Raw genomic sequence first — 20,844 nt, forward strand, 5'->3', positions numbered from 1 at the left:
TCACATTGCATGTAACAGAACTTTCGCACCATTCTTCTGGAACAGAAACACCTTGTGTTCTCAGTGTTCTCAAATTCTTAGCTTCATAGCACACTAGGACAGATCCTGAAGCTGAGGCTCCAATACTTTGGCCACCTCATGAGAAGAGAAGACTCCCTGGAAAAGACCCTGATGTTGGCAAAGATGGAGGGCACAAGGAGAAGGGGACGGCAGAGGACGAGATGGTCGGACAGTGTTCTTGAAGCTACCAGCATGAGTTTGACCAAACTGTGGGAGGCAGTGGAAGACAGGAGTGCCTGGCCTGCTCTGATCCAGGGGTCACGAAGAGTCAGACACGACTAAACGACTAAACAACAAGGCAGGTCTGGGACAATGGAGGCAGTGACCCTGCAGAGATCCTGCTGCAAATATAGTGCAGTCTTTGACCTGCCTCAACCCAAGACCATTATACCACCGGCTAGATGTATTGATTGATCAGGATTCCTACTCTTCTAAGAACGTTCATGAGCTACAGTGATCAACAACCACAAATGGTCAAGTAACTCCATGCTCATTCCCTGCAGGTGATGGGTATTTTGTTCTCGTATGGTAAAAGGAGGTAAGTACAGTGATGCTTCGTGTTGCCATGTTCTAAAATGTCAGCCTTCGGTTCTCTAAATGCTGAGCCTGGGTAGTAGTATTACACAATTTAACTGTACGTTCTCAGTTTGGATGTCTTGCCTCTGCATCCCAAGTGATGTGAAAAGAAGGTAAGAACATGTTCTCCCTATCTCTCAGGGACCTTCTGAATTATCAGTGACACCCAACTGAAGCCTACACAAATGGAGTAGGACATCTATTATGCCTCAGAATCATTGCACACCCTTTAGTAACTGTGCTCATTACCAGAAGAGAGAGAGCTTTTTAAAACTTGAAGTTTCTATAGTTTTTTTTATTCATCTTTGAAATAAAGACCCTGGGGAAGAAAGCCACATTTACATGATTAGAGAAATGTGGCTTTTTGTGTTAATTCTTTGTGAGTAATTTTCTTAATTTCAGAACTACAATGTACTTTACCTCAAAAGAGAGGGGGAGCATGGAATAGCACCAGCTGGTGTTGTTACTCTGCTGCTCAACTGGCTGCCCAGTCAGTTGGTCAGTTAACTGGTCAGTTACACTGCTGCTCAGTCAGTCCACTGCTCACTTGGTCAGTCGCTCCACCCCTCTCTCACTTGCTCGGCAATTCACTTGGCCAGTCAGCCACTTGGTGAATCGGACCTTAGTTGGTCGGTCACCCTACTGCTCATTCGGCCATCCAGTTGGTCACTCCACTGCCTGGCCAGTCTGCTGCTCGCTGGGTCAGTCATTCTGCCATTTGCTACACCGACCGCTTGGTTGGTACTTGGTCACTTGGTCATTCGGTCTGTCGTTCTGCCAGCTCACTGGGTGAGTAGTTTTGTTGCTTGCTCAGGCCACTGTTCATTCCCTCAGTTGTTCCACTGCTCAGTAGGTCCGTCTCTCAGCTGGACCACCAGTTGGCCACTCCTGGTTGGTCCGCGGCCACTCAGTCACTCCCTGCCACCCAGTTGGTAACTGGGCCACTCTCCCGCACTTGGTTACTTCCTCTCACTAAGTATCCAACTCTCCTCAGAAAGCCACTAAAGATGTCTGGCAGTCCTTCAAGAACACAGGCTATGTCACTGTTACTTTAACAACCTCATCCCAATAGCTTAGTTTTCATGGCCCTTAATCTGTTAAACCTATTGTGTGTTACATATGTATTTTACAAGTGTCTAATCGCCTTTTGGGACATGGGTGGTGCTGTGGGTTAAACCACAGAGCCTAGGACTTGCCGATCAGAAGGTTGGCGGTTGGAATCCCCACGATGGGGTGAGCTGCCGTTGCTCAGTCCCTGCTCCTGCCAACCTAGCAGTTCGAAAGCACGTCAAAGTGCAAGTAGATAAATAGGTACCACTGTGGCGGGAAGGTAAACGGCGTTTCTGTGCGCTGCTCTGGTTCACCAGAAGCGACTTAGTCATGCTGGCCACATGACCCGGAAGCTGTACGCCGGCTCCCTCGGCCAATAAAGCGAGATGAGCGCCACAACCCCAGAGTCGGCCACGATTGGAGCTAATGGGCAGGGGTTCCTTTACCTTTAATCGCCATTTAAAGCCATCCACATTAGCGGCCACCATTACATCTCATGGGAGCAAATTCTGTAGTTTAATTATGCACGGTGTGAATAAGTACTTTCTTAGATCTCTCCTGAATCTTCTCACATTCAGCTTCAACAGGGCAACCATATGTCTGGGGTTGTTGGTTTTTTTTTGGGGGGGGGAGATATTTCTAAAGCTCAACAACTTTATCCAGATTTTCATTTTTGGGAATATGGCAACTCTAGCTTCAATAGCTTCTAGTATTATGAGAGAAAACTTCTCTCTTTAGGGTGCTCATCAATGGTTCCTCTTCATCCTGGAGAAGAGTGACTAGTGGGGTGCCACAGGGTTCTGTCTTGGGCCCGGTCTTCTTCAACATCTTTATCAACGACTTGGATGATGGACTCAAGGGCATCCTGATCAAATTTGCAGATGACACCAAACTGGGAGGGGTGACTAACACCCCAGAGGACAGGATCACACTTCAAAACGACCTTGGCAGATTAGAGAATTGGGCCAAAACAAACAAGATGAACTTTAACGGGGAGAAATGTAAAGTATTGCACTTGGGCAAAAAAAATGAGAGGCACAAATACAAGATGGGTGACACCTGGCTTGAGAGCAGTACATGTGAAAAGGATCTAGGAGTCTTGGTTGACCACAAACTTGACATGAGCCAACAGTGTGACGCGGCAGCTAAAACAGCCAATGCAATTCTGGGCTGCATCAATAGGAGTATAGCATCTAGATCAAGGGAAGTAATAGTGCCACTGTATTCTGCTCTGGTCAGACCTCACCTGGAGTACTGTGTCCAGTTCTGGGCACCACAGTTCAAGAAGGACACTGACAAACTGGAACGTGTCCAGAGGAGGGCAACCAAAATGGTCAAAGGCCTGGAAACGATGCCTAATGAGGAATGGCTAAGGGAGCTGGGCATGTTTAGCCTAGAGAAGAGGAGGTTAAGGGGTGATATGATAGCCATGTTCAAATATATTAAAGGATGTCATATAGAGGAGGGAGAAAGGATGTTTTCTGCTGCTCCAGAGATGCGGACACGGAGCAATGGATCCAAACTACAAGAAAGAAGATTCCACCTAAACATTAGGAAGAACTTCCTGACAGTAAGAGCTGTTTGACAGTGGAATTTGCTGCCAAGGAGTGTGGTGGAGTCTCCTACTTTGGAGGTCTTTAAGCAGAGGCTTGACAACCATATGTCAGGAGAGCTCTGATGGTGTTTCCTGCTTGGCAGGGAGTTGAACTCAATGGCCCTTGTGGTCTCTTCCAACTCTATGATTCTATGATTCTCTCCACCCGCTTTCCCTACACCATGTATAATTCTACACACCTCTATAATATCTCCTCTCGCTCATATTTTCTCTTAAGTAAAAATTCCCAAACATTGCAACTACTCACACACTCCTCTGTCCTCTATCTGCGGCCTCGGAGCCTGATATTTTCCACCCGGGTAAGACAGAGCAAATCAGCTTATTTTGTTGATTTAAAGATATACAACACTGCTTAGTGAATCTGAAGGAATTTACTGCTGAAAATGGAGTAGGAAAGTATTTCCTAACATATACAATCACGATGCGCTGGAAAAATGAGAACTTCAGTGCAGTGCCTGCTGTTACCTTACAAATGATTAAATATTCCTTACCCTCCGAGGATGGAAACAGGAGGAGAATGGTTTACCATAACTTACTGAATCGGAGCGGCTGCAATGAGTCTCTCTTTAGACCCTCATTTAGAAACACTTATGTGTGACTGAGAAGGACCAGTATTTCATACTATTTATTGAATCATCTCTTGGAAAAGAAACTCTAAATCTAAGAAATGACCACCCAAGCGTGCTGCTGAAAACTGAGGGAGCTAAGCAAGTTTTGGATGCCTTTGTAGTTCTGCTGGTTTTGGCAAAGCTCTTTGAAGTGGAAATGCTGTATCTGTTAAGTGGGGTCAAATCCACTGGACTCAATAGGACACACATAGAATCGCTCTGTCAACAGCACTAATTTTCTGAAAAGAGGAGCAGTTTGCTGGATAGCGCATCGCCTGATGTAGATGTGTTGTACAGGGTGCATAGGGAGTTAGGGGAGGGATAGAACCTCTGGTAGGGGACACATTGTGCTCCTTCTGGGGTGGTTTTCCACCATTGGTCCCCACCCTGCACTCAGCATCTCATGTGGCTCCTTGGCCACATCCTGGGAATAGCTTTGACTGGCTGGCTAAACCAGGTCTCAAACCCTAAGGGAGTTAGGGACCTCCCTTGAATGTGAAGACAGGCTCCGGCAGATTGAGCGGACAAGACCAATAGTGGGTCCAATGTGTGCTGGGCCCCAGGGTTAACCTGAGCAACGTGGTCCAGGTCCGGTCCCAAAATCCAAGGATTCCATGAGGAGTCAGTCCAAAAGGGCCAAGGCAGGAAACCAGGCTAGGTCAGGCACAGGGTAACAGGCAGGTTCCAGCAAGCAGCAATGTTGCTCCCACAACCTGGGGTGGGGTCTGGCAGCCTTTTATCTCTGATAGGGTAACGGCTAGTCCTGATCACCCGGTGACTTACCTCCCTGTTTCGCCCGAAGGCGAACACTCCTCCTGCGAGTACTCAGGTCTCTCCTTCTCTCAGACCTGAGTCTCTGCAGCTCGGGAGATGTCGGTGGGTTACTAGACCCAGAGGCCGCCTCAGCCTCCCCTGACCCAACTGGTAGTGGAGCAGCTGCACATTATTGCCCAGTAGAGGACAACAAGGTAATCTCTGCATCTGGAGCCAGGGCAGGCTCAGGCCCCTGACTTGGCCCAGCTGGTGCTTGTTGCAGGGGAACCTGTGCAGACTGGGGCTCTTCAGAATCAGGCCCCAGACTCGGTTCAGATACGAGGATCCGGTGCGGGCCGAGACTCCTCTGGTTCCGAGTCCAAGCCTGAGTCCCAGGCCATCGCACAATGGTCAAGAAGGCAGTTTCTGCAGGTGCTGTAGAGGGAATGAGGGAGCCCATCTAGGAGAAGGGAAATTCTGATGCTAAACCTCCACTGCCTTACCAGATAACTTCAGGAGAAGAAAAGGCTCAGGAGTAAACCCTACACAAATCTTCAGTGGAGTCCCTAAGATGTGGGTGTTGTCTTGTACATCTCCTGGAGATGTGGGTGTTGTCTTGTACATTAGCCTGGAGAAGAGTAGGTTAAGGGGTGATATGATAGCCATGTTCAAATATATAAAAGGATGTCACATAGAGGAGGGAGAAAGGTTGTTTTCTGCTGCTCCAGAGAAGCGGACACGGAGCAATGGAGCCAAACTACAAGAAAGAAGATTCCACCTAAACATTAGGAAGAACGTCCTGACAATAAGAGCTGTTTGACAGTGGAATTTGCTGCCAAGGAGTGTGGTGGAGTCTCCTACTTTGGAGGTCTTTAAGCAGAGGCTTGACAACCATATGTCAGGAGTGCTCTGATGGTGTTTCCTGCTTGGCAGGGGGTTGGACTTGATGGCCCTTGTGGTCTCTTCCAACTCTATGATTCTATGATTCCTTCCGGCAACTGCTGTAGCCAAGCTGGTGCCAAACCAATTGCGCTGCTTTCCTCTGGACCACATAAGTGAGGCCGAGAGGGTCACTTCATACACACCTCCATACACACTGTCCCAACTTTTGTCCTGGGGAGGTCACTTCCGTACTGCTAGTGCAGTGGTTTGACTTCACCCCTCGAGGCGTACCCCATTGCCTCTCAACACAGACAGATGCCGACATGTGGCCTAGCCTGTTCTTCAAGGGCTATCTGCAGTTGCTCACTCAGGAGGGACAAACACTCTACACGTGCTCAGAGGCAGTGCACTTGTAATTCATCCAAGCATTTTTGAGCAGTGTTCTAGCACAGAATATGCATTGCTGGGATGACTTCTGTGGCGTTTGCCCTCCTAGGTGTGTGACATCATACTGTGTTCATAAGGAAAGGGTTAACTAATTGTAAAAGGACTAATCAATGGGCGGAGTTAACTGTGTATAAGGTTTAAGCACAGAGGTTTTTTGGGGGAGTTGAGATGATCATTCAGAAGGTATTAGGAAGGTATAGGCTGGTAAAGAAACTAAAGTTAAGATACTAACAGAAATATTATCTGAGAAACCATAAACTTGTTAATGTTTGTAAAATAAACTTGTTTTTTTTTGTTCACTTTTAACAACTGAGTGGACTCAGTGTTTTACTCGAGAGTAACTGGTTGGTGGCAGCGGGGAAGCGAGCACAGTGGTGGCGCAGGGATCAATAGACCGTTAAACGTCCAGGGACCCTGTGTGATTGCCACAACTTCAGGGAGTGATTCAAGAAGTTGTTGTTGCTGCTGCTGCTGCTGTTAATCCAACCCCTTCCTCCAAGAAACTCAGGATTGTGTACCTATTGCTCCCCTGCTCATTTCTTCCTCGCAACAACTCTGCGAGGATGGTTAGGACTGGGAGATGGTGGTGTGGCCCCTGTTTCGTTAGCTCAAAAATGGAAAATGAGTGAGGTCCCAACTAAAGAAGAATGGCAATTTAAACTGATGGAATATGCTCAGTTTGTGGACCTGAAGAACATACATTTAAAGAAGATTGGAAAATGTTTATTGAATATATGGGGGGGGGGGCAATTGTGTACACTTGAAAACATTGGCAGCATTAAGATAAATCCAACAGTGTAAATAAGTTGTGATGGATGTAATAATGGAATACTGAATGGTTTAGTTTACGTAAAATATGCAGGGATTTATGATATGCAAAATGAACCATGGAAAGAGAAGAAGGGAAGTCGTTGATTTCTTAAGGTTGTTTACATGAGTATTCTAAATTGTAAAACAGAAAATTTAATAAAAATTATATACACATAAGGACTGGGAGATGGTGTCTGACGCAAGGAACTTTACAGAGCTCCATCACTGGGAAGGGATTTAAACCTGAATCTCCCCAATTCTAGTTTGATGTGGAAGGCCACCGCCCCTTCTTCTCTGAGTTACATAGACTGTTGGTCCAACCCACAGGGATAAAAGGTGCTGCCTTATAGTACCAGATCATTGGTCCACTTAGCTCAGTTTTGTCTAAGGCACAGGTCAGTTCTGTGTCCAGGGCAGCTGTCTACCAGCTCCATCTGGTACACAGGCTGAGACCCTACCTGCCCGCAGACTGTCTCGCCAGAGTGGGTGCATGCTCTAGTTATCTCCCGCTTGGACTACTGCAATGCGCTCTATGTGGGGCTACCTTTGAAGGTGACCTGGAAACTACAACTAATCCAGAATGCAGCAGCTAGACTGGTGACTGGGAGTGGCCGCGGAGACCACATAACACCGGTCTTGAAAGACCTACACTGGCTCCCAGTACGTTTCCAAGCACAATTCAAAGTGTTGGTGCTGACTTTTAAAACCCTAAACGGCCTCAGCTCAGTATAACTGAAGGAGCGTCTCCACCCCCATCATTCTGCCCAGACACTGAGGTCTAGTGCTGAGGGCCTTCTGGCGGTTCTCTCACTATGAGATGCCAAGTTACAGGGAACCAGGTAGAGGGCCTTCTCGGTAGTGGCACCCATCCTGTGGAACGCCCTCCCACCAGATGTCAAAGAGAAGAACAACTACCAGACTTTTAGAAAACATCTGAAGGCAGCCCTGTTTAGGGAAGCTTTTAATGTTTAATAGACTATTGTATTTTAATATTGTGTTGGAAGCTGCCCAGAGTGGCTGGGCAGGGTATAAATTATTATTATTATTATTATTATTATTATTATTATTATTATTATTATTATTATTATACATCAGGGTAGCTAAACTGTGGCATCCCAGATGTTGCTGGAGACTACAGCTCTTATAATTCCTGACCATTGGCCATGTTTGCCAGGGCTGTTGGGAATTGTATAGTCCCAACAGCATCTGAAAGACACCATGTTGACTTACGCCTCTCCAGGAGTTTCACTCCAGCCGTACCTGGAGCTGCTGGGGATTGGGCCCTACATGCAACATCAAGGCAATTCCAATTCTAAATAGAATCACAATGTTCTTATGCAGATGTGATGTCCATTCAGCCTCTGTTCTCGACCCATTACTAATCTCATTAGCGTTGTCGATTCTGCCATCACAAAGTACCTGAAATTATTCAATTCAACGAGGCGCCCTATTTGTAACTATGCAGATTCCTAATCACCACAATACATCTTTACGGTTATATTCAGAAGCTGGAGTTTACAGGACTGTTTTGAGGCTCAGCTGGAAGTAGAAGAAAATTGTACATCCATTCTGATTGTTAGAGCCCAGATTTTCTTTCCAAAGTGCTTTTCAGCTCTTAAAAATACTGGCTGCTCTCAAGGAGGAACTGCAGGTTTTCTGAGGAAGAATAAATAAGTATTGTCTCTTGAATCCACTTTTCTCTATGCTGTTTTGTCATGGGCCATGAGCAGTTTTACTCTAAGTTTGCAGTTCTTGAGAGGCTTGTTCTAAAGTAGCTCCATAGATAAAGTTATTTGAGGACTGAATCTTTACAGCTGTTTGCCAGCTATAAAGAAACTGGCCCCTCCAAACTGGGCGGTTTCTCCCCCTCCCCATGTGCGTTCTGTTATTTTTTAATTAAAATTTTATTGACAATTTTATTTACAACATAACATAACCCCCCCAATACAGAAATACAATAAGCATAACATTTGTTGTTGTTGTTGTCATTTAGTCGTGTCCGACTCTTCGTGACCCCATGGACCAGAGCACGCCAGGCACTCCTGTCTTCCACTGCCTCCCGCAGTTTGGTCAAACTCATGCTGGTAGCTTTGAGAACACTGTCCAACCATCTCGTCCTCTGCCGTCCCCTTCTCCTTGTGCCCTCCATCTTTCTCAACATCAGGGTCTTTTCCAGGGAGTCTTCTCTTCTCATGAGGTGGCCAAAGTATTGGAGCCTCAGCTTCAGGATCTGTCCTTCCAGTGAGCACTCAGGGCTGGTTTCCTTCAGAATGGATAGGTTTGATCTTCTTGCAGTCCATGGGACTCTCAAGCGTCTCCTCCAGCAACATAATTCAAAAGCATCCATTCTTCGGTGATCAGCCTTCTTTATGGTCCAGCTCTCACTTCCATACATCACTACTGGGAAAACCATAGCTTTAACTATACAGACCTTTGTTGGCAAGGTGATGTCTCTGCTTTTTAAGATGCTGTCTAGATTTGTCATTGCTCTTCTCCCAAGAAGCCGGCGCCTTTTAATTTCGTGACTGCTGTCACCTAAGGTGCTGTCAGGCTAAGGGGCCTGAATAACTGAGAGAAGCTATGAGCTATGCCGTGCAGGGCCACCCAAGATGGACAGGTCATATTGGAGAGTTTTGACCAAACATGATCCACCTGGAGCAGGAACCAGCAAGCCACTCCAGTATCCCTGCCAAGAAAACTCCATGGACAAAGACAACAAGCTTAACATACAACAATACAAACAACCAATTAAAAGACTTCCTTTATCCTGGATCTGGACTCCTTATTTACTTCTTATAAACTGTTTCCTTTATGAATAATTATTAAGATTTTTCTAATTATAACTTAAATATGCACAAAGTCTCCTGCAGACATTAATCGAAACAAGTCCAGGTATGTATTTTAGGGCACTGTTTTGTAAAGTATTCTCTGCATTTCCCCCATGCTGTTTGAAACTCTTGTCTAGTGTGATCTCCAATTGCCTCTGTTAATCTAGCCAGTTCAATATACTCTAACAGCTTGTCTTACCATTCCTTTTTTGTTGGCACAATTTCTTTTTTCCAGTTTTTAGCAGTTAGGATCCTTGCCGCTCCTGTGGCAGAGGAATATTTTCTGATCTTCTCTTGCTATATCCCCATGTGCATTCTGAATAGGGATGGGAGAATCTGACCATTTCAGTTTCTATCAGTTTCTCATTTTTCCAGTCTTAAATCCACATAAGTTTGATATATCTATATCTATCTATCTATAGAGATATATAGAGATATAGTTATAGATACAGATATATATTCTTCATGAAAATTCATCAGTACTTTAGTGCAAATTTCCTGAATTTCACTTTTGTATGCAATGCTGCAAAGCAATTTCCCCTACTACAACTCACTTTTTATTTTCATGGATGCATGCATTTATATACTCCAACTTGGCGCATGCATTTAGCTGGATATTACCTAGCTGGAGAACTGCACTGCAAAATTTGGAGAAATGTGAATTTCTAAGCATGGCTGGATTTCAGTTCTCGTCCTGTTTCGGAAAGTGCAGATTTGGTAGGTTTGCCTGTCAGTGTGAACTGAATTTCTCCTCCATTCTGAATTCTGCAACAAATCATGGGCTCTGCAATAGTGCATTAGTGGTGGGTTTATACTGGACTGTCCACACATCATTCTTCTTCGTTGGTTTTGCATTCCTTCCCTAATGTCACCCTGTCTGGAGAAGAAGAAGAAGAGTTTGAAGGGTTTGGATTTGATATCCCGCTTTATCACTACCCGAAGGAGTCTCAAAGCGGCTAACATTCTCCTTTCCCTTCCTGCCCCACAACAAACACTCTGTGAGGTGAGTGGGGCTGAGAGACTTCAGAGAGCATGACTAGCCCAAGGTCACCCAGCAGCTGCATGTGGAGGAGCGGGGAAGCGAACCCGGTTCACCAGATTACGAGTCTATCGCTCTTAACCACTACACCGCACTGGCTCTCTTGAACTATATCAGGGCAAAATTGGGATGACAACAACCCTGGATCTCTCATGGTATAAAAAGTCACAGAATATTAGCAGGAGGTTATGGCACATGCACTGATTGGAAGTGAAATTAAAAAATTCCTCCCAGTAGCACCTTAGAGACCAACTAAGTTTGTTATTAGTATGAGCTTTCGTGTGCATGCATTGGAAATTAATCAGTATTTCCATCCCAAAACTTTTGCAGGTGCAAGCAGTATTGAAAGGGGATTGAGTATCACTGCCCAGATACCATCATGAGCGCAAATCATCATAAATACACAATAAACACAGCATCTGGAGTGGGACAAAATTTAGCCGCTTTGAAGCTGTTTTTAGGACTCGCATAAAGAAAGAGCAAGCAAAGATATCCGAAACTACTTGAGATTTATTATATTTGGCCAAGGGACCAGGCATGCAGAGTGTCATGAGTTTTATGGGCCTGTTTTAATGCAACTGCCCCATTCACATTATGTTCCATTTTAAGCAATGCTGTCTTTTGTCCTATGATACTCCTAACTATGCTACTCATCTCTTCCTTTTGATGTAGACAAGCCTCCTGGCTGGGCAAAGATTAACATTGCCCTAGATCAGCGATTCTCAACCTGTGGGTCCCAAGATGTTGTTGCACTACAACTCCCATCACCCCTGAGCTCTGGCCTTGCTAGCTAGGGGTGATGGGAGTTGTAGTCCAACAACATCTGGGGACCCACAGGTTGAGAAAGGCTGCCCTAGATGAAAACAAAGGACATCATCACCATAGTTTTCAGGACCCCCAGAATGGGGAAGGGTGATAAGCTCAGAGTCAATTGCTTTGATGAAGAAAAAGCAGAAATACTGAAGCCAACATAGTAGATTTTAGTTTATGCAAGCTTATTCCTCTGTTTCTATGTGTTATTCAATAGTTACAGGGCTGACCCTATTATTAGGTAGAATGAGGCAGCCGCTTCAGGCAGCAAATGCTGTTGGGTGGCCCATGACCTTTCCTGGGCCTCCTAAGCTGCCCTCATGCACCAGTGTTGAAGTAAGATTCAGCTGCCAATTTGGTAAGCTTTTGTACAAGGGGGGCCACTGTGTTGCCAATTGCCTCAGGTAGCAAAATGTCTCGGGGCAGCCTTGAGTAAGTAGATCATGCAAGTTGAAATCATAGAATCTAGTCCAACCCTCTGCAATGCAGGGATCTCAGCTAAAGCTTCCATGGCATGTGACCATCCAACCTCTGCTTAAAATTCTCTAAGGAAGGGGAGTCCACAACTTCCCAAGGGAGACTGTTCCACTGTCGAACATTTCTTGTGTGGTTTGCTGGTTGCAATCCACATCAGAAGAGGACAGCCTAGGGTTACAATATTTCAAAAAGTGACAATCCAGACACAAAAGTTGGGACACAGGTGGTGCTGTGGGTTAAACCACAGAGCCTAGGACTTGCCGATCAGAAGGTTGGTGGTTCGAATCCCCATTACGGGGTGAGTTCCCGTTGCCCGGTCCCTGCTCCTGCCAACCTAGCAGTTCGAAAACACGTCAAAGTGCAAGTAGATAAATACCTTCCGGCGGGAAGGTAAACGGCATTTCTGTGCGCTGCTCTGGTTCACCAGAAGCGGCTTAGTCATGCTGGCCACATGACCCGGAAGCTGTACGCCGGCTCCCTCGGCCAATAAAGCGAGATGAGCGCCGCAACCCTAGAGTCGGCCACGACTGGAGACTTCCGGGGGCGGCGCGAAACTGTAATGGCGGTCCTCTTCGAGCTCTGAAGAGGGGCTCCGCGGAAAAGGGTCGTTCGCTGCGGCATAGCGACGACCCATCAAGATAAACCACGGGTAGAGTGAGCCCGTGGCCGTGGGACTCGGCGGGCACCAGAAGCTGCTCCAAAAACACAGAAGGGACCCCGTAAGGAGACCCGGAGTGAAGGAGGGGTAGCGGTGCTGTGAGTTCATCGCTCTTTCCGCGGAAGTGAAGCCGCGCGGCTGTTACAGATGAGCGCTGATCCTTCTTCCTAAAATCAACACCAAACTGCAAGCAACATACCCGTGAGTAAAGGGGTTTAAAATTTGGCAAAAGAATTTCGCTAATTTGGCTGAAAGCGGGAGACGAGAAAAGGGAAGTCCGTCTTCCGACATTGCTGACAAGATCAAAGCAAAGCTTTAAAAAGCGGAAAGCGCTTGAAACGGGACTGTGGGAAGCTTCAACTTTTTCGTGCTATCAGATCTGCTTGTCTTCTTTTCCTAAACTGAAGGTGGAAATGGACATTGACTAAAAGAAGTAGTAAATGGGGATCTTCCTCCTATCTTTTTTCGTCTTTGGGCTGTATTTTTAAGGAGCCAGATCGTCGGGCTGCCAGAGAGGGAGACTGTGTCAAACTGCGGAAACAGTTGCAAAAACTTTGTTGGAACGTAACTGTTACATTTGAGCAGAAAAGACTGGATGGGATACTGTTGCAAGCACCTCTTGTGAAATTTTGTTGAACTATAAAAGGTGCCTGGGGGAACTTTGAGTTTTTGAAGGGACTGATGGACTATTGGATTTATTGACTTGAAATAATTTGGAACTTTAATGGCGGATTACTTCCTTCTTTGTCTCTGAAACCTGGTGGCACTCCCCCTACAGGGCTTTCGGATTATAAAATCCTGGGAACTGACTTTTGTTTTGAATTCCACTTTACTGGTTGTTTACTTCTGAATTTGTCTCTCCCATGGAACAATAGATAATCTGACCTTGAACACTGACAGATGTGTAATGAGTGGTGCAGGGAGAACAAGAGCATCTAAAGCTAAGGAATCTAAAGAGGCTAAGGAAAAAGAAAGAGAAAGAAAACCAACACAATTTGTACAAACAACACTGACCCAAGGACGCCGATCGTCGGTTCCAGCTGTACTGGTATCTCAGAGGGAAGGGGAAATAACAGAGAAGTCCACTGAAGAAGTTATGGCAGCAGGTGGGTCAGACACATTATTAAAACAAATATTGGAGCAACTATCAAGTTTAAACCAGAAAGTGGACGACCAGTCTTTGAAAATAGATAAAGCGACCTCTTCGATTCAAAAACTGACAGAACAAGTTTCCCAGCACACACAGGCTATTGAGAATTTGCAAGGAGCAACAGCGGAAAATCGGGAATTAGCTGGAGAAGCAATTCAGAAAGTGGGAGCTTTACAAAAAGAAGTTGAAGAAATTAAAGGAGAAGTCAAGCCCCTGCACAAACAGGTGGGTGAACAACAAATCTATCTGTCAATGGTGGAACTGAAAAATCGCGAGAGCAACATCAAATTGAGAGGCATCCCGGAACTCGAGCAAGGAGACCTGATTGGATACTTGACGCAGGAATTCACGAAGTTCTGGGGTTTAAAGGAGGACACAGATTTCAAGATTGTCTCGGCATATAGACTGGGAAGATTGGTAAGGAAAGACAGATCCAGAGACTGTTTGATAATTTTAAGATCAAAGGAAGAGAGAGACAAGATCCTAGGTCTACACTTCAAAAAAGCAATTGAAATACAAGATAAAAGGGTGGAAATTTATAGAGATATTCCGAGACAGTTGCTGGACCTCAGAGCCACCTACTTAGAACTAGCAAAATTGCTGAGACACAACGCAATTCCCTATAGGTGGGAGTTTCCACAAGGATTATCCTTCACTTACAAAGAAAGGAAGGTTAAAATTAGAACACCTGAAGATAACCAAAAGTTCCTTCACGACCACGGAGAAGATCTCCAAAAAGGAGTGGATTGGCTTCCAGCCTTACCAGTACCAATACTGCCTGGAAGCGGGCCAACGCCTGCACCCTCGGGATCTGAGCAAAAGGAAGACACCTCATCCTAAGAACATCTGAATTAGAACAGGATGTCTCTGCAGCTACTTAGTTGGAACATAAATGGCGGGAACTCTCCGGAAAAAAGAAGGAGGATATTTCATATCCTGAAAAAAGAACAATTGGATGTAATATGTCTTCAAGAAACACATGTGACTAGGCTCCACAGGAAAGTATTAATCAATAAAAGACTTGGCCAGGAATTTATCTCATCAGATAAAGTTAAAAAAAGAGGCGTTGTAATTTATGCAAAGGAGAACCTGTCACCAAAATTTCTATTCAAAGATGATCATGGAAGAATTCTCGCAATTGAAATCCAAACACAAGGGGAAAAGATTTTGATATTAGGAGTTTATGCGCCAAATGATGGAAAATCAGAATTCTATAAGAAGCTGCATGAGACAATGATGGACTATTTGGACTATTCTAACATTATTGTGATGGGAGATATGAATGGGGTGGTGTCTACAAACATGGACAAATCCCAAAATCAAAACTTAACAACAGACGGCAGACTCCCTAAAACCTTTTTTGAAATGACAGACAATATGGACTTGATTGACATTTGGAGGACAAGGAACCCCTTGGGTAAAGAAGGAACCTTCTTCTCTGAGGCCCACTTGTCATGGACACGAATTGACCAAATTTGGATATCTAGAGGGCTGGCCCCGAAAACAAGAAAAGTGGAAATCTGCCCAAAAACCTGCTCCGACCATAATGCCTTAAAAATGGAATTGAGACTTTTTCCAACTGGATCCTTCAGGTGGAGAATGAATGACACCTTGCTAAGAGATCAAGAGATTGTTAAGAAGGCCCAAAAAACGCTAAAGGACTACTTTGAAATAAATTTGAACACTACGGTGGAGAAAAGAACAATCTGGGACGCAAGTAAAGCCGTAATGAGAGGGTTTCTGATACAACAGAATACAATAAAGAGGAAATTTTGGAATGGAAAAAAAGAAAAAATTCTAGAGAAAATAAGCGAAGGAGAGAAAAAGTTGAGAACCAAACCAAAGTCTAAAGAGGTGCTAAGAGAGATCAAATTCCATCAAGCACAATATTCGAAACTGATCAATCAAGAGATTGAGTGGAAAATCAAACAAATGAAGCAGAGATCGTTTGAATCAGCAAATAAATGTGGAAAGTTGCTAGCTTGGCAGCTGAAAAAAAGACAAAAGTTAAATACGGTTACAAACTTGGAGATTCAAGGAAAAATAGTTCAGAAACCAGAAGAAATAAGAAAGTGCTTCCACAGATACTTCAAAGAACTTTACGCACAGGGGCCTCAGAAAGAACCGGAAATAGATCAATTTTTGAGGATAAATGGACTACCTAAAATAAGTCAAGATAAAAGATCAATTCTTAACTGCAAGATAACTCAACAGGAAATTGAAGGTGCCATCCAGAACATGCAGCTGGGCAAATCTCCAGGCCCGGATGGACTTACCTCCAAATATTATAAGACTTTGAAGGACTTCTTGATACAACCGTTGTTGGAGGTTTGTAACCAGATCATGGAGGGGAGAAAGGCACCGGAAACGTGGAAAGAAGCATTTATCACATTGATTCCCAAGTCAGAAAGGGAAAAGACTCAGCTTAAGAATTACCGTCCCATCTCACTCCTGAATGTGGATTACAAAATATTTGCAGACATTTTAGCAAATAGACTTAAAAATGTACTAAATGAAGTAATTCACAAGGACCAAGCAGGCTTTCTCCCTGGCAGACATATGTCTGACAACACTAGGAACATTATTGATATACTGGAGTTGTTGCGAATTAGAAACACAAGGGCCGCTTTAATTTTTATTGATGCGGAGAAAGCATTTGACAACATTTCTTGGATGTTTATGAAGAAAAACTTGAAAGGGATGGGAGTGGGACGGGGGTTTGAAAATGGACTAGAAGCAATCTATTCAGAACAAAAAGCTAAATTGATAGTGAACAATGTGGTATCGGAGGAACTCCAAATTGAAAAAGGGACACGACAGGGGTGCCCTTTATCCCCTCTGTTATTTATTTCTGTTCTGGAGGTTCTGCTGAATATGATCAGGGAGGACCAGTTGGTGCAGGGTATAGTGGTCGGAGCGAAACAATACAAACTGAAAGCTTTTGCAGATGACCTAGTCATCACAGTACAGGAGCCAGAATCTAGTACAAAAAGAGTTCTTGAACTTATTTTGGAGTTTGGTCGGGTGGCGGGATTCAAGCTAAACAAACAAAAAACTAAGGTTTTGGCCAAAAATTTGACGCCTACAGAGATAGAGGGGTACCAGAAAGAGACAGAGTTAAGTGTGGTTAAAAAAGTGAAATACCTGGGGGTATCTTTGTCCACCAAAAACTTAAATCTATTTAAAGATAATTATGAAAAATGTTGGTCGGAAATTAAAAAAGACTTGGATATTTGGTCAAGATTGAAACTTACCTTGTCAGGCCGAATCGCAGCTATAAAGATGTGTGTTTTGCCAAAAATGTTATTTTTATTTCAAACCCTCCAGGTCGTGGACAGAATGGAATGTTTTGGAAAATGGCAGAAGGATATCTCTAAGTTTGTCTGGCAGGGCAAAAAGCCCCGAATTAAATTCAAAATACTAACTGACTCAAAAGAAAGAGGGGGGTTTGCCCTGCCGGATTTAAGGTTGTACTATGAGGCTGCAGCCTTCTGCTGGCTGAAGGATTGGTTTCTGTTGGAAAACACCGATGTCCTAGATCTGGAAGGGTTTGACAATGTTTATGGTTGGCATGCATACTTGTGGTATGACAAGGCGAAGGTTCATAAACTGTTTAAAAACCATATTGTCAGAAAATCAATTTTTGCCGTCTGGATGAAGTACAAGGACTTATTAGAAAGCAAGACCCCGAGGTGGTTATCACCAGTGGAAGCCAAGATTTCTAAAAAAAGGCCCAATATGGAGGCCTACTGGCCAAAATATTGGGAATTGATTGAAAGAGTTGGAGATAATTGGAAGCTCCAAAGCCAGGACAAACTAAAAAATAAGGTGCGAGATTGGTTACATTATGCTCAAATGCAAGAGGTATTTAAAATGGATAAAAAAGTGGGTTTCCAGTTGGAGAAATCGAAACTGGAGACAGAGTTACTAGAACCAAAGACTAAGGTACTTTCGAGGATGTATGACTTGCTGCTTAAATGGAACACACAGGATGAGACAGTTAAATCTGCTATGATAAAATGGGCACAGGATGTAGGACACAACATTATGTCTGAGGACTGGGAAAGGTTATGGAACACCGGTATGAAATTCACGGCATGTAGTGCCTTGAAAGAGAACATTATGAAAATGGTATACCGGTGGTACATGACCCCAGTCAAGTTGGCTAAAATATATCATCTTTCTGATAATAAGTGTTGGAAATGCAAGGAGGCAGAAGGGACATTCTTTCACCTCTGGTGGACCTGCCCGAAAGTAAAGGCCTTTTGGGAAATGATACATAATGAGCTGAAAAAGGTATTTAGATATACCTTTTCTAAGAAACCAGAGGCCTTTCTTCTGGGCATGGTGGACCGGAAGGTGCCAAAGAAGGATAGAACCTTGTTTATGTATGCAACTACAGCAGCTAGGATTCTTATCGCAAAGCTCTGGAAGACACCAGATTTACCCACACTGGAGGACTGGCAGACGCAGCTGATGGACTACATGGAGTTGGCAGAAATGACTGGCAGAATTCGAGATCTGAGCGAAGAAACAATGGAGGAGGACTGGAAAAAATTTAAGGACTATTTGCAAAAATATTATAAGTTGTTTGAATGTTAAGATTGTGTACGATTAAGAAACGTTATGCTTCTGCAATTTAGTTAAGTAAATGATAAAGTAAGTATTGATGGGAAAAAAAACGAGACAAATTAGAAACAAAATATTATGTTTATTAAGAGTGTTAAAACTAAATTACAAATTTTCAAAATTTGGTAACATAATAAATTTAAAGGTATAATAAGATGGGAAACAAGATAACAAATTGCTGAACTGGTTAGAACAATGAATGCAATGCCGAGAGGATGCGAGGAGGTCCAAAAGTGAATTGTCGAAGGACATTATGAAAATTTCTTAACTTTTTCTTCTTTTTCTTTTCTTTTCTTTATATATAAAAAATGTTTCTTGCATGTTGTTATGTAAACAAATCTGTTAACCTATGGAAAGAAACGCAATAAAAAAATTTTATAAAAAAAAAAAAAATAGAGTCGGCCACGACTGGACTTAATGGTCAGGGGTCCCTTTACCTTTATCCAATCCAGAAATGGAGGGCCAGATATGGAAGTCTGGAGAGCCACATTGAGACCCTGTTCCTGTGATTTCTTCCCTCTGCTTTATCCCAATCGAAAGGAAATTCCATCTCCAGGCAACGAGGTTTGTTACTGCATTGTTTTTATATCTCTATGGCTCCAACAGCGTTTGCCATCCAACTGGCAGTGAGAAGGAAAGATAAATAGCATTGTACTCTGGGACACCAAGATCCCAGGGACACTGGGAGTCCGTGCTGCTGGTATGATTTACTGTCCCCAGAATGTGAGTAAATGAATTCAGCCTCAGGAATCTAGTGTGCACTGTGGAACTGACAGAGAACCACATCTAAAGAGCCTTTGTCACTCGTGTATAAGTAATATCTGTAGGAAAGCAGGGGCAGCAACAAATATTGCCACTGCATATCCTTCTAATAGGGATGCGGGTGGCGCTATGGGTTAAACCACAGAGCCTAGGACTTGCCGATCAGAAGGTTGGTGGTTTGAATCCCCGTGACAGGGTGAGCTCCCGTTGCTCAGTCCCTGCTCCTGCCAACCTAGCAGCTCAAAAGCACGTCAAAGTGCAAGTACATAAATAGGTCCCGCTCCGGCGGGAAGGTAAACGGTGTTTCCGTGCACTGCTCTGGTTCGCCAGAAGCGGCTTAGTCATGCTGGCCACATGACCTGGAAGCTGTACGCCGGCTCCCTCGGCCAATAAAGCGAGATGAGCACAGCAACCATAGAGTCGGTCACGACTAGACCTAATGGTCAGGGGTACCTTTACCTTTATCCTTCTAATAAAAGCACTCCTGTTCAGGGTTCCAGCCAGCCAGGCCCATCTTCAAGATACTCCGTTCCATCCCTCCTCATTTCCTTTTAACTTCCCACCTCCCTAACTGACACACATTCTGTGGTTACTGAGTATGCTCAGTCCTCATGGGGCTGTTTTGAGGTTATTTTTGCCCCCCTTAGATTTAATTTTTAAAAGGTTTCAGATTTGTGCTTCCATATACCTTAGGGTTCCTAGGAGCTTGTGGATCCTTCTCTCTTTTTCCTGAGAGACCCTCTGCTTGGACTCTGCCATTTCCTTCAGCACGGAGTCACCTGTCTTCACAGTTAGAGGGCGTAGCAAGCTCCTTCAGCAACTGGCTATAAATATAAGCCAGGCAGCCAAAGCATAAATAAGCTAAAGGAGATCCATCAGTTATTCTGTTTCTTTCAGAACTGGCAAGGCTTTCCTTGGCCTGTTTTGGAAAAACAAAGCAAGAGCAAAATGCTGACGCAGAGCCACCACCAGCTCTGCTGAGGAATCATAGAGTTGTTAGAGTTGGAAGGGACCCTTTGGGTCATCTAGTCCAACCCCCTGCAATTCAGGAGTCTCAGCTCACAAACCCCCCATCCAACCTCCCCAACCAACGGAGAAATGAACAGGGATGCAGGGCCTATCCATTGGCAGAGCCGAGAAACAACTGCCGTATTTTTTGCTCTATAAGACTCACTTTTTCCCTCCTAAAAAGTAAGGGGAAATGTGTGTGTGTCTTATGGAGCGAATGCAGGCTGTGCAGCCATCCCAGAAGCCAGAACAGCAAGAGGGGTTGCTGCTTTTACTGCGCAGTGATCCCTCTTGCTGTTCTGGCTTCTGAGATTCAGAATATTTTTTTTCTTGTTTTCCTCCTCCAAAAACTAGGTGCGTCTTGAGGTCTGGTGCATCTTATAGAGAGAAAAATACGGTACTTTATGCTCCTCCACTTCTCAACGTTTTCCTCTCCAGCTGGTCATCAGAGGAGCTTGGAACCAATAACTTATATCTTGCGTACTTCCTCCTCCCTCCCAGCCCATTTTCCTTTTGTGAGGTGTCTTCTGTTTGCTTGGTTTTTGTAAGTTTGCCTTGCTTATAGTGTCTAATGGCCTGTAAGCAACACGGAGAGCTTATATTTTTTAGCCATAGGTCAGCGGTAGAGCATCTGCTTTTAAAGCAGAAGGTCTCCAGTTCAATCCTCAGGGAGGACTGTGTA

Source organism: Podarcis bocagei (assembly GCF_964188305.1).
Source record: "Podarcis bocagei genome assembly, chromosome: 10".
NCBI classification, from domain to species: Eukaryota; Metazoa; Chordata; class Lepidosauria; order Squamata; family Lacertidae; genus Podarcis; species Podarcis bocagei.